Here is a 14,610-nt window from a genome sequence, read left to right as displayed (position 1 = left end):
CCATGTTGCTTTCACAATTCTGAACTTTTTGCTCCCATATCACTTTGAAAATAAACTTTATCATGGTTACTTGAACATTATTGTGTAATCCAAGTACCACATTGATTGAATGTTAACTTACCTGACTATCAATCACATTTCATTGAAGCTTAGGACAGCCATAGATCTAAATTATGTAAATATTGTTGACTTGGCTCCAGTGATACCAAGTACCTACCTTAAAATGCCTACTTGACACTTAAACTGCTTTCTTCATTTTTGGAATACCTAATGGAAGGGCAAAGCACAGTTTCACCACGACGGGCATATGTTTTCGAAGACAGAGCTGTCAAAGTGAGGGCATCTGCGGTAACATCTGAATGCAGCTTTACACATTTCTGTTTTTCTTCAGTAGATGCCGTGTTTGTACTTTGGTGAAATGCTGAGACTCTTCAGTTTGTCTCCTTACTACCAAGAGCAGGTGTTTTGAAAGCCACACCACTGGTTACCATACCTCATAAATGCAGTTTTTTGCTGTCTTCGCTATAGCCGTTTGTTTCTTCAAGTATTAATTTCTTCTCTCTTTGCTTATAACGTAGATAAGGAGGAATTTTTTTGTGAAATGACTTGTACATTTTGGCTTTTCTTGGTAGTGTTTTGAGAGCCCTCTTCCGCACTGTTCTGACCTTTTACTGTGGCATTACCTTCGTGTTATGCAGCCTTCTGTGTTGTCAGAACTGAGACTCCCTGCACGCCAGCTGGAGACCCCCGACACGGAACTGCGTGTGGCACGGCAGACCCAACAGCATATTCCACACGCCCTGTTTGTAGCCTACTGGATGACAATGTTCTGAACATGTCCTTGCATTTTTTGATCTCGTCTGCTTATCTCCAGCGAGAGAATCATTCACATGGGAGGCTTAAGTCTTTCGGATAATGACATTATGGATTCCCTCGGTTCTACACCCATAGTTGCAGTACGAAGCAACAACACCGTAAAATGTTGTCTTGATCGTTTTGCTTGGAAAATAATATGAACAATGTACACAATAACAAAAAAATATCATTTCATACTAAAATACACCATATGCCACAAACCAGGTGCAACAAAAAGAGAGCTATAATGGAGTTTCTAGCTGAATATCAAAATCTGACAGATTTAAATGTGCTGTAATAACACCCATCTACTTAAGAGCAGATAAGTAAACCACCTGTAATTACAGACATATCGATCTTTCCAGTTTTTTCAAAAGTGTTTGAAAAAGTGGCCTATGACAGAATACTGATTGAGTGAAGTGACCAGAAGTCTTAATGGAAATTTGGCTCTTATAAATGATTCTCCACAGTGAAAGCAATGCCAGTGGTGTGGAGCTATACAAGTAAAATAAAATATCCTGTTGATATATTCTGCCACCTTGCCAAGCATTTCACTCTGTAGATCACAAAATTCTACATTTCTAACTAAAGCAGGATGGTTTTAATATCTCTGCTGCACAGATAAACAGGCCGCATGTAAGGCATGAAATGTTATGTTCGTGTGTAAGTTCGTGGCATTTTTCTGTATGTTCAATGAACACAATGGATATAAATAACAAGAGACTTTAGTCATCAATAATATATTGTCCTTCTCTTTTTACAATAGTCTGCCTACGCTGGAATAACTTTCTGATTCGGCGACTGTAGAAATCACGCGGTTAGGAAGCAAAGAACTTGTCGAGCCATATTTGGAGCACATTTTAATCGGGAAAGGAAATTCCTTGAAAGTTATTTGATAGAGAGGAGAAAAGGTGAAAATCTTGAGGGCACAAGATCAGATGAACAAGGTGGGTTTGGAACAACTTCCCAACCCTATTGCCTTACAGTGTATTTTGTCAGTCTACTAGAATAAGGGTGGGAATTATTGTGGAGTAGCATCACTTTATGCAGTCATTCTGGTTCTGGTGCTTCAGTAGTGTCTGCAAGACATCTCGGTTGTAGACAATAAATCATAGCAGTGATGGTTACACCTGGGGAAAGAAATTCACAGTACACCACACCGTCGGTGTTCCACATAATGCGTAACACTGTGAATGTGTGTACGTCTCTCTACTGGGAGTCGCTGCTTTGTCTGGGCTCAACCATTCCTTCCTCTTCTCTATGTTATCACAAAGACGCCCTGTCCCACCACCAGTAATATACGCCCTGAACACGGAGCAGACTGCAGCAGAATTTCGAGACGGAAGACGTTACAGCAGTGGTGACCTGTAGCCAGCACAGGTCACGTGACCGGCTTGCCGAGGCAGGAATAGAGCGGGGAAAAAAGTACACGTTTGGCGCTTGTAACCCGGAGCGTAAGAAACGGTCTGACAGATGCGCGTCAATTGTGTGTCTTCAAGGTGTAGCACAACTATATTACAGCAAAAGGTACACAGAATACAATCGAAAAGGTTTTGTTTCCTCATAAAAGGGTGAATCTTCCAGGGTACTAAATGTATTATATAGGTGAGAAGAACAGGAGGACAAGTTCACTAGGGTATACGTCACGCTGCAGAATCGCTCGAGATAAATTCCTCACGGCTGTCCGTGTTGTGACGTCACCAAAGTCTGTCATGGAGAGAGCACTTCCGCTATCCGTACTTACTGGTACAACGTCGCAAAAAACCTGCAGAAATACTCAGTAAGGCTTTGAAAAGAGTTTTCTCTACGTGGTGCACGGCAGCAAAACATTTTCGTAATGCGATCAGAAAGATGGTGACCGAAGTTTCGTATAACATCTCGTCGCACGGAAAAGCGCCACTATTTTAATCTCTGCCACCCCATCTGCGGTATCGTATCCGTGACACTCCCCCCACTAATTTCGCGATAGTGAAGAAGAACTCTGAAAATGACCAGTTGCTGCTCGATACAGTCTGGAGATGGTTATTACAACGTTTACAATCTCCCCGCCGCACGGCTACACAAGAATATGTCAGCAAAAGATGGGAGGTAAACTACACAGCGGTCTAAAACGGCGTGTCGAGATTCCAGAAGCACTACGGCTGGTCCCGTGTAGCGAAATGACGACGAGAAGAACGCATCAGAAGCGCACAACGCACAAGGCGGGCTCCTCAAACAAAACTTATTTTCTGATCTGAGAGCAAAATGAAAAATTTCCGCAACAGGTATTGCGAGCTACGTAAATGAACAAGTAGTTTGGAATGCACACTAGCACACAACCAAACCGACAGCGGAAACTGGTGTAATGAAACGAAGCGTTACAAGTTCACCGCCTCACACCTAGCGGTTTTGTGCATAAAAAGCCACACTGATGCGGTATCTGACTACCAAGTAGCGAATTTAAGGCATTTGGAGAAGACGGTAGGAAGGCGAATGACGTGTGAAAAAGTTGCATTGGTGAGGCAATTCATTTTTTAAAAACGGGTTCCTTCAAACCACGCACTCAGTATAGGAAATTTCGTGAACAGAAAGTAGTAGGAAGACAAGGGACGCGTGAAACAGTTTATCTTTTCAGAGCCTAAGCTGTTTTGCGCATAAAAGGATGCGTCGGTGTGATATTTAGCCGGCCTTTGTGACCGAGCGGTTCTAGGCGCTCCAGTTCGGAGCCGCGCGACTGCTGTGGTCGCAGGTTCGATTCCTGCATCGGCCATGGATGTATGTGACGTGCTTAGGTTAGTTAGGGTTAGGTACTCTACGGAACTGATTACCTCAGATGTTAAGTCCCATAATCCTGACAGCCGTTTTTTTAAACTTAATGCAAACAAGTGTGACGTCACACTCGTCGGCACGAGGCCAACGAGAAAGACAGGCCCCGGTGCCTGAATGTGACGTCACACTCGGCGTCTTGATTTGCTAGTGGAAGCAACGTGCGTGAAAGAGCATTGCTATTTGCTGCGTTGTTTTTCGTACTACCAAAGTGGAGTTTAACTAAGTGCATCAACAGAATACGTGTGTATATGTGAATGTGTGATGGTGATGCATCCACAATTTGTTATGTTTACGGTGTTGTGTGCGAAACATTGATAATTGTAAGCAAGGTATGTTAACCTCAAATGCATCTTCGTTTACTACTTTAGAAGATTCTAACCGTATGTGTGTGTTTATCCTAACGTGATTTTGAGATCTTACACCTCACTGTAACTTCGAGGTAACATATTGAAATACGGTTTCATTTTATTTCTAGATCTGGAACTCTTGAAATGCCACGTCGATGTAGTGTGTTCGGCTGTCGGTCGAATTATGATTCCGAAACAGAGAGAATGACTACATTTTCTTTGCCATCTGATGAGAGTCGACGTGCACTGTGGCTTCGAAATATCCCAACAGACTTAACCAAACTAAAACGGCCAAATATTTGTGTAAAACACTTCGATGAATCATGTGTAATTCGAGTGGACATAATTATGGACAGAGGACAACTGAAAGAATTTCCCAGAATAATCCCAAAACTCACCGAAAATGCTGTGCCAACTATTTTTCCCAACACTCCCTCATACTGTTCTAAATCAACTACAAAAGTGAGACGTCTTGCTGATGTGGAAGACGATAATCTTAAAAAAGCTGTTCAAGACAGTATTGAGTCAAACAACTTACACCTCCAACAAAATTCACTTTCGTGTCTCAATGATATTTCTGTATTTTTAGAAGGCCAGAAAATTTGCAGCAACAAGTGGTCTGTGATTAGAGATATGAAAAATTGCATATCCGTCTTTTGGGATTAGACAGGGGAATACCTTGTGTTACTGCATTCATCACTGTTAATAGTGATTTGAGCTTTAGAGTAAATGCTAGTGAAGGAATTCATTTTGCAATTAATGCATCCATCAATGATGTGAAGAAATTAACTTCCATAAACGTTTTAGAAAATGTAATGCCAATGGTTGAGAAAGGGGAAATTTTGCCTAGTGTTACAGATAAAATAAACTGTGCTGTCAATTGCTTGCAGACTATCCCAAATTATGATGAAAATGCACAACTGAAATTTATTGTAGAACATCTCCATGTATCACAAATCTCAAACAACAGACACTGTGGCAACAACACCATGATAGTGGCATGCTGCTTGTATGTACATTCTGTCAGTGCATACAATGCCTCGAGGAAATGTGATTTAATGTTTTTACCCCATCCACGAACCCTGCAGAAACTAATTTGTAATTACCAGCTAGTCACTTCATCAGTTCAAACGAGTCCTCATTTAGAAAACAGGGTGAAATATTTAGAAAAACATGAGTTATTAGTGTCTCTGTTGTTAGATGAGATTTATGTGCAACCACAACTTTCATTTAAATCTGGCTCAATACATGGGAGTGGCTTTTTTCATCCTGAGATGTGTGCCAAAACAGCACAGGTTTTTATGGTCTCTTCCCTTTTGTCTAAATATGTTGATGTTGTAGCAATTATACCAGTAGCTAATATGACAAGTGAAGAGTTGAAATCTTTGATCAGTAATGTTCTGTGCATGGTGGAAAGAGTGGACTTCAAAGTTGTTAGTCTGACAGCAGATAACAACAGTGTAAACAGGAAGGCATATGAACTGTTCACCCCCAGTAGAATTCTCCAACACAGTATTGAACACCCTCGAGATCATTCCAGGAAACTTTTCTTTATGTTTGACACTGTACACATTCTGAACTGTATCAGGAACAATTGGCAGACAAAGAGAAGTGTTAATAAAGTGTTACAGTTTCCTGACATGACTGATCATTCAGTAATATTGACAGCACAGTACAAGCATTTGGAGCTGGTATATGAGAAAGAAAGAAACTCTTTAGTCAAATATGGCCACACACTATCAGCTAGAGGACTGTATCCATCGTCTATTCAAAAACAAAATGTGAAATTAGCTTTGAAAATTTTCAATGATAATTACATAGTAGCTTTGAAACATTAGGATATGCCTAATGTTACTGAGCACGTAAATCAGACATTGACTTTCCTTCAGGTGATTGTGAACTGGTGGAAGATTGTGAATGTTAGAAGTGTATTTGAAGGACAAAGATTCAATGATCCTTACAGAGAAGCCATCAGGAAGACAACAGACAATCAGGTGTCATTGGCTAAAAGTTTGGAGAGTATCTGTACCAATAAGTGATGCTTTAACATCACAGACATTCCAGTCTTTAATATTAACAACTGAATCTTTTCTGCAGATAATTCCATACTTATTTGAGAAATATGACATTGACTACATATTGCTAGGAAAATTTCAAAATGATGATTTAGAGGGCCGCTTTGGGTGCTACCGACAGTTGAGTGGGGCAAATTACTACATTAGTTATATCCAAGTTTTAGAAAATGAAAGAAAATTAAGATTCAAAAATGATGTACTGTTTGCAGCTCAAAATGATAATGTGCACTTGAAAAACATAATTCCTGCCCAACAACAGCTAGACTGTAATATTGACATTAGCATTTTTTCTGATGATATGGACATCACCTTCGGTATGGATGATGTTCCACCTAACATGTTACCTATTTTGACACACATAGGAGGTTATGCAGCTAGGAAAGCCCTTCAGAAATCTAAGTGTGACAAATGTACTCAATGGTTGCAGCTGAACAAAAAAGTTGAGGTAGATTCTTCTTACAACTTTGTGAAGGAACTGGACAGGGGTAAACTGACTTTGCCTACAGAGACAGTAGTGATCACAGTTGGAATAGTGTGGCATACAGTCTCTCTACTTGTGAATGACTTTCTTCAGCAATTTATGTTGTGTGGTAAACAGCTTTCCATTTCTCAGAAGATATGCATGTCAAAAGTTGTGAAGGCAGTGGATAATGCTGAATGTATGTGTTTGCTTCACAACACATTGTTAAGCAAACTGGAATATGTATCTCTCTGTGCCAATAGGATACGCATTAACAATTTTGAGAAAATGCATAATGATAAGGCAAGCAAGTCCAAAATAGATTCAAGGAAAGTGAAGAAGCTTAGGACTGACACATAAGTTTGAAGCCCTCTACACAGACACCATTTCTTTTTTTGTACTTTCTCATGTTATCAAGTTTTACAGATATCTCACTGTTCTTATTGTACAATTTTATTTCATTATGTAGCACACTATTTTTGATTTTTACTTTGTTTTTCCTGTGGAGGTGTAAATAGTGACCAGATGTGGTTCCATGTTTGTGAAAGCAACTGTTGGTTGGGTACTGGTCAATATTTTTCTTTATGTATCTCACTGTTTGAAAATCGTATTCACATGGAACTGTCAGGATACCCAAGTTTTTAAACAGCGCTCTCCAGTGAGCTCTCTAGTTACTGTTTAATATAATATGTATAACCATTTGTTTTAGTTGCAAGTGTTTCTATATTCTGCCCATTTACCTCCCAGAAGGTTCAGTTTTGTGACGAAAATTTCCATATCACTGCCAGGAGAACGATGTATATATAATATTTTTAGGTTTTGGAACATATTTGTGTCCCATATGTTTATGGCTGATATTTCTATATGTTTTTCTCCACTTAATGAAATAATATCATTTTGGACTTCATACATAATGCCTTCCTTAACATACATGCATGGCCCACCATCCCGCATAAAGGTTCTGCTATACTTAAATGCTAGATTATAAGAGTTTAAACCATTAAGACTTATTTAAGGTGTGCTACATCAATCTTCTGTGATGCAAACGAGTGAGTTGTCTATAGTCTGCGGTTCCACTTGTAGTTGCTGGACTTTATTTCTCATGGACAGAATATTTTGGTGGAGGATTAAGAAACCTTACCTTGAAGGTTTCTCTCTCTTTTTGTCCTTGACTAAAAATCCTTTGGATGAAGAGCAGGCATGATTTTCTGTTTCCACACAGTACTACAGAATGTTGCTTCTATTGACTTCTCATCCTTCAAAAGTGCTTTTGATGTTGTTTCTGCTGCTAATGGTGATGCTGCAGCTTTTGATGTTGGTGAGGATGATGTTTTCAGTAACTTACAGATAATGCCATGGAAACACCATGGATTGTCAGGAATTTGTTTATTTCCTCTGTGAAGTATGTTTATTTTTTTTCTTTTGTCATACTTGCATCTCCACCCTCCCATTCAGTTCATTTCAGATAGTAGGAAATAGAATGTAACAGATTCAATTCCTCCTGTTAGATTTCTTGTGTCTATTCATGCTTTACTGATAATGAAAAGTGCAACAGGGCACACTAGTAGCCCACTTGATTGCTTGAGTTTTCATTTCTTTGTTTTTGCTCAGACTGCAAACATTACACATATAGTCTACAAATACATAATGCTTATACATATGTTGTTTCTGTGGCTGGTTTGTTTACATTAAAATTACATTGAACACAGATGTGTCATTATAAGGCAGCAATGTGAAATTAATTGACTCAAGCACACTTGACAGAGAATGTTTTACGAAACATGGGCTTCACCTTAACAGAAATGGAAAGGCCAGGTTAGGAAACTTAATAAGGGAAGCAATTAAATGCAATTACAAAGTGACAGCCACTGAACTGGGATGGTATAAATCTCCAATAGCAGAAACACCAGCAAAAACAGGAGTAGCACGCAAATGGACCGTCCAAAAAACAGTAGCAACAGAGGAACCTACTACTGAACCAACAGCACGAAGAATCCTGTCAGCACCACCACCACCACCACCTCCGGCCACAGAAGCACCAGCAGCAACAACAGCAGCAGCAACTGAACCAACAACAACAGTAGCAGCAGCAACAAAACCATCAACAACAGTTGCAGCAACACAACACTGCCTAAGGAGGAGTCAAAGACAAGGTACATCTACATCATTAAATAAGGATTTTTTATGGCTTCAGACAAAGAAATGGAAAAGACTGTGACAAATCAGCAAGAAAATTTGCAGATAAGTCACAACTACTATGGAAAAAGCAGCACAATACCAGGTAATGACAAAAGAAAAAATACTGGCAAAACAGTCAGGATAATGTGTCAGAATATTCAGTGCCTCAGAAACAAAGTACTAGATCTAGAAGTAGCTTTAAATAATCCTGCTGATGTCTCTTGTATTTGTTTATCTGAACACTGGTGCAAGGCTAGTGAATTAAGTCTCATAAATATAAGCAAGTTTAATTTAGCAACACATTATTGCCGAAGTGTTTTTAAAAATGATGGGGTATGCATTTACTCTAGAGTAGGACTGCAGTTCAAAGTGAAAACAGAATTGGACCATCTAAATATAGAAAAACATTTTGAATCATGTGCCATAGAGTTAAAAACTGAGGAGAAGAGTGAAAAACTAGTTGTCATTACAGTATATAGATCTCCACTGGGTGACAAAAACATATTCATCAAAAAAATAAAAGCAGCATTAAACACTTTTTATAGTAATGAAGTGAAATTATTTTTATGTGGAGATTTTAATATTAACCTGTTAATTGAAAGTGATGAAAAAAGACAGCTTTTGAGTATACTCAGCAGCTTTCACATGAAACCACTCTTTACAGATGCCACCAGAATAACAGAACTGTCATCTTCTCTTTTAGACAATATTTTCTCAAATATGGAGAATGGTATCACTGGGCCACTAAATGTAAACATAGGTCTTTCGGATCACAATACACTATTAACATACATAAATTACTCTATCCCCAAGGCAGTAAAATATAAGTGGGGATACAAAAGGCACTTCTATACAGAAAAAGTAAATACTTTCATCCAGTTGTTAGCTACTGAAACCTGGGAAGATGTCTTTGCACAAACTACAACTGAGGAATCTTTCAATGCTTTTTCTAGTACATTCATGTCCCTGTTTGAGATGTGTTTCCCAAAAAAGCTCACAAAGATCAATGTCAGGCCTAGGAACACAATCCAGTGGATAACACCTGCTATTAGAGTATCTAGTCAAACACTAAAACATATCAGTCAACTCAAAAAAGATAACAAAGATGAACACTTCACAGATTATGTTAAGACATACAAGAAAATTTACAGGAAGGTGATAAAAAAAGCCAAGATAATGCATAATGACAGTGTAATTGCTGGGTCAGCAAACAAATCAAAAGCTATATGGAATGTAGTAAAAAAAGAAATAGGCCCAAGCAAAAATGTTAGAAATCCAGATGACTTCGTTTTAAAAGATGATCAAGGTGTGCTAGTCAGAAATCGTACTTTAGCAAATTACATTGACTACTTCATAAATAGTCCAATCAATCTGCATAAAAATTGTCCTAAGATTAGTAGAACATCAATCCCAGAAGAACAAAGTGTTAATTCATTATTGCTACCTCCCACAAACAAATTGGAAGTTAATCAAATAATAAAAACAATGAAGAATAAAATGTCCTCAGGGATGGACGAGATACCTTGCTCAGTCATGATGAGATGTGCTAGTGTCATATCAGACCCACTTTCACACATCATAAACATATCATTTTCAGAAGGTGTCTTTCCACAACAATTAAAAATTGCAAAAGTAAAACCATTGTATAAAAAGGCAAATATACATGAAGTGGGAAACTATAGACCAATAGCTTTATTATCGGTATTTTCAAAAGTAATAGAGACAGTCATGAAAAACAGAATTACAAATTACCTCGAGAAATTCAATCTATTGTCTGTAAACCAACACGGCTTTCACAAAGGAATGAGTACAGAGTCAGCCATCACCCAATTCATTGAAAATATTGTAACGGGGCTAGATAAGAACAACAGTACAATAGGAATAAATTTGGACCTCTCAAAGGCATTTGATACTGTCCAACATGATATCCTGCTAGACAAATTAGAATATGTCGGTATACGAGGAGTAGCTAAAAAGTGGTTTCAGTCGTATCTCCATAATAGGAAACAAGTAGTAGAAATTGCAACAACAAACAGTAAAAACCAAAGTATTGTTTACAGATCAGATATTCAGACTGTGCCAATAGGGGTACCGCAGGGGAGTGTTCTAGGACCTCTCCTATTTCTTCTTTACATAAATGATATCAAGATTCCAGTAAATGGTACTCATATAACCCTGTTTGCGGATGACACAAACATTGTAGTAACTGACATAAACCGGGTATTACCAACATCTGCAACCAGAGTTATAGAATATTTGCAAAATTGGTTTGAAGTGAACAAATTAACCATAAATATCTCAAACTAATTATATCCATTACAGGAAAGCAAAGTCACACTCTGATCTAGATCTCAGAATACAAAATAAAGAAACTGTGAGAGTTGCTACGACAAAATTCTTAGGTGTACATATAGATGAAAATTTAGACTGGAAATCCCACATCCTGTATCTCTCACGTAAGTTGCTTTGCTTTACGCGTTATTAGCTTTGTATGTAGTAGGGAATGTAGCAGAGCTGTTTACTTTGCTTATATACATTCTGCTATTACCTATGGCCTCATCTTCTGGGGTCATAGTAAGAAAAATCTCAAAACCATCTTCACTCTACAAAAAAGAGCTGTTAGAATAATTACCAACAGTTCAAGGCTAACTCCTTCAAAGCAATTATTTAAACAGCTGAATATTCTACCCCTACCGTGCCTCTATATACAGAAAAGCGTAATTAATGTAAAACGAAATATTAACAATTTCCAATCCAACTCGGATCTACATACTTACAGCACAAGAAAGTGCAATGACATTCATATAAAAAGAGTTAACAAGGCTTTGGCGCAGAAACAAACAAACATACAAGGAATTAGATTGTATAACAAACTACCGGTAAAGATAAAAGAAATAAAAAAATTGTCTTCATTTAAAGAAGCAGTAATCAAATTTTTAATGACCAACTGCTATTATAGTGTAAAATAATACCTGGAATAGCTCCATACTAAACAATTATATTTATGTACTCTGTGCCAATAGTAATTTTTATCTGACTGTTGCTATGATCTAAATAAATAATATGTACAAAAGTGCTAGAATTGTATGTGTTATATCAAAATATCAACCGTGTATTCCATGTAAAAAGTCTTTCTCATACATCAACGTAAATAATCAAAGTTGTACATGCTATTTCAATGTGGTCTGATGTTATGTAGTCTACTATGCACATCTGTGTTTTGTATAGTATTGTTCACCCTATATGTGTGTATATATATATACAATGTATTTTTTGACAAAATCCATGCAATGTAAATTGTCTCTGGATGAATAAACTACTACTACTACTACTACTACTACTACTACTACTACATAGAGTGGAGCAGAAAATAAATCTTGGTACAAATGCTTCAGTGTCTCCACACTACGCATCTATACCTCAGATTGCATGTCCATATATATATAGCATGAGAAAGCAAATTCTACTGCAAATATTGTTTGATAAAGTAGTGATACTGCAAATATGGTTGCAAAGCATTTTCGGAGAACTTTGTGTCTAATTTCTTTTGTATAGTCAGGCATTTAGTCTGATTGAAGCACATGTTTTTGTTTTTCTTGGTGTCACATCCATGGCAGCAACAGATTTTGTGATTATTTGGTTAATTCTGTCATATTTTCTACAATGCCTGTAAAGAATTTATTAGAAGTGCAAACTGCCTCTAAATTTTTGAGAATAGTATCATTAAATGAATAATAAATTGACCTAAGGCAGTATTGTATTGCCATGAAATGTATAGCACCAATAGGTTGGAACATCTTGTTTCATTAAAACCTTCAAAGGCGCATATAGAGTCACTTCTATTGGAAACTTGAAAGCTCACAGTAAGATGTAAAATTATATTTACAAATTTATCACACAACTGTAGTGAGTTTAAAAGATGCCACAAATTTACCTGCCTAATGTTTATGAACTAACCTATTATCTTACCTCAATTAATATCAACTGTTATGAGTAATGAAAATGTGTGTTTCTAAATGCATTACAAATTTGTTAAAATAAATTATGTATGTGAAATGTTTGTACCTGTTCATTACTGTCTTGATACCTGGTTCTTGCTATACTACACTTCAGTTAGGAATGAAGTGAAAAGTGAAAAAAATCTACTGATGTTTATTCTTGGTATATTCAAGTCTCTCTCTCTCTCTCTCTCTCTCTCTCTCTCTCTCTCTCTGTGTGTGTGTGTGTGTGTGTGTGTGTGTGTGTGTGTGTGTGTGTGTGTGTGTGTGTGTGTGTGTTTTTTTCTGTTTGTTTGTTTTGGAGGGGGGGGGGGTATTAGGACAGAGAGAGCTTGGTATAAATTCGTGTTGTACAGAAAGCATAAAGCTAAAGAAATTTTAATGTTTATCAAGTAGTGCTTGTTGCTGATTTGTGGAAACTACATGTAGTACACTGTTTGATGATAGTTTATCTCAGGTGTTGCAGATGTAAGCCAACAAACACATGTGGGTACATTCAAAAAAGTTTTAGATACTACTGTCCTGGATACAGGGCCCCTTATAAATTGAAACTGTCCTTTCAATTTGGAAATTCATTTCCTTTTATTCGGTTCCTTCTCCATCAGTTCCTTCTATTTGTATATGTGGGTGCTGCTTGACAGTTAGGGGGCCAGTAGAGAAGTAAACTGGTAATCCAAGATGGTAAATGTTCAATTTTATATTGGAACTTCTTAGAATATACAGTGAGCATAAAATGGAAAAAAAGTACACAACTTAGATTATGCATTTTGTAGTGTCATCTTCAGACACAAACCAATATATATATTGACAGAAAGTACTTTTTTGACTTCGTAGCCTTGTAAATGTCTATTAAAAATTACTACACAGTCAGTACTCCAAGTAGAAATTTTTCCATTGTGGAGAACACTGAAATGATGTAGCAGTTCTTCCAAAAAACTAATAGCCCTTATTCCATAAACATAATATCTCATCAACACTGACTTCCTCAAGAGACAGGTAAGTGGCAAGTTCTTGTCAAACTACGGGTGAGATTTTTGTTTTTGGTAGAACTGACCGCCAAACAACTGCATAAATATGTTACAAGTTACTTTATTTTGCACAACCTGTTTCGAGGAAACCTCTTCCTCATTAACAGGTGCCTTTTTCTAATTGCAATGAATGAAATATGCAAGAAAAATACAGGTGAGAATTTGATTCTGACAATTCGATACATTAGGTTTGTTCATATCCAAGAACGTAATAATTCCTGCCTTAGAGAATTTAATAGAAGCAATTTTATTATGCCTCTTAGAAACAACGTGGCATTTGTGCAAAACAGGGAATAAGGTACATCTATTACGTTCAGGTGATCGCCCTACAAGTGTTGTCAAAACTGTGGCGTAATGCACAACTTCGTCGAAATCATTCTGTAGAGATGAGCATCTTTCGTCATTAAATTTTCACTCATTAAAAATGAAACACCTTGGAGAAAAATCGGCGAAATATAAGAGGAAAAATATCGGCTGCTCACATTTTCTTTCGTGTGAGGAAAAAAAAAACACCTACTGAAAGCAAAGGCGCCTTGCGTGAATGTAATCTAGAACGAAAATGCCTGCTACACGTCTATCTTTTAACTTGTTTCGATCACTGTGATTTGAATATTTCGCTATCTGTTAGAAATGTTCATACACTTACAAATAATGTTATGAATGGAATTCTATGTGAGAGCCTGTCGAAAATTAGTTGTCTGTAACTGCATTTTAGATAAAAATCTGTACACATTCTTTCCTTTCGTTCATGCAATTATTGTGAAGTGTAATTGCTTTACCGGTTACTGGAGACAAAAATGTCTGAAACCACATACATCTAGACGTAAACTCTGCTTGGTTAGTAAGCAAACAAACTGAATA

The sequence above is a fragment of the Schistocerca serialis genome, chromosome 11 (genome assembly GCF_023864345.2).
Source record: "Schistocerca serialis cubense isolate TAMUIC-IGC-003099 chromosome 11, iqSchSeri2.2, whole genome shotgun sequence".
NCBI lineage: Eukaryota > Metazoa > Arthropoda > Insecta > Orthoptera > Acrididae > Schistocerca > Schistocerca serialis.
This window is presented reverse-complemented; position numbering follows the sequence as displayed.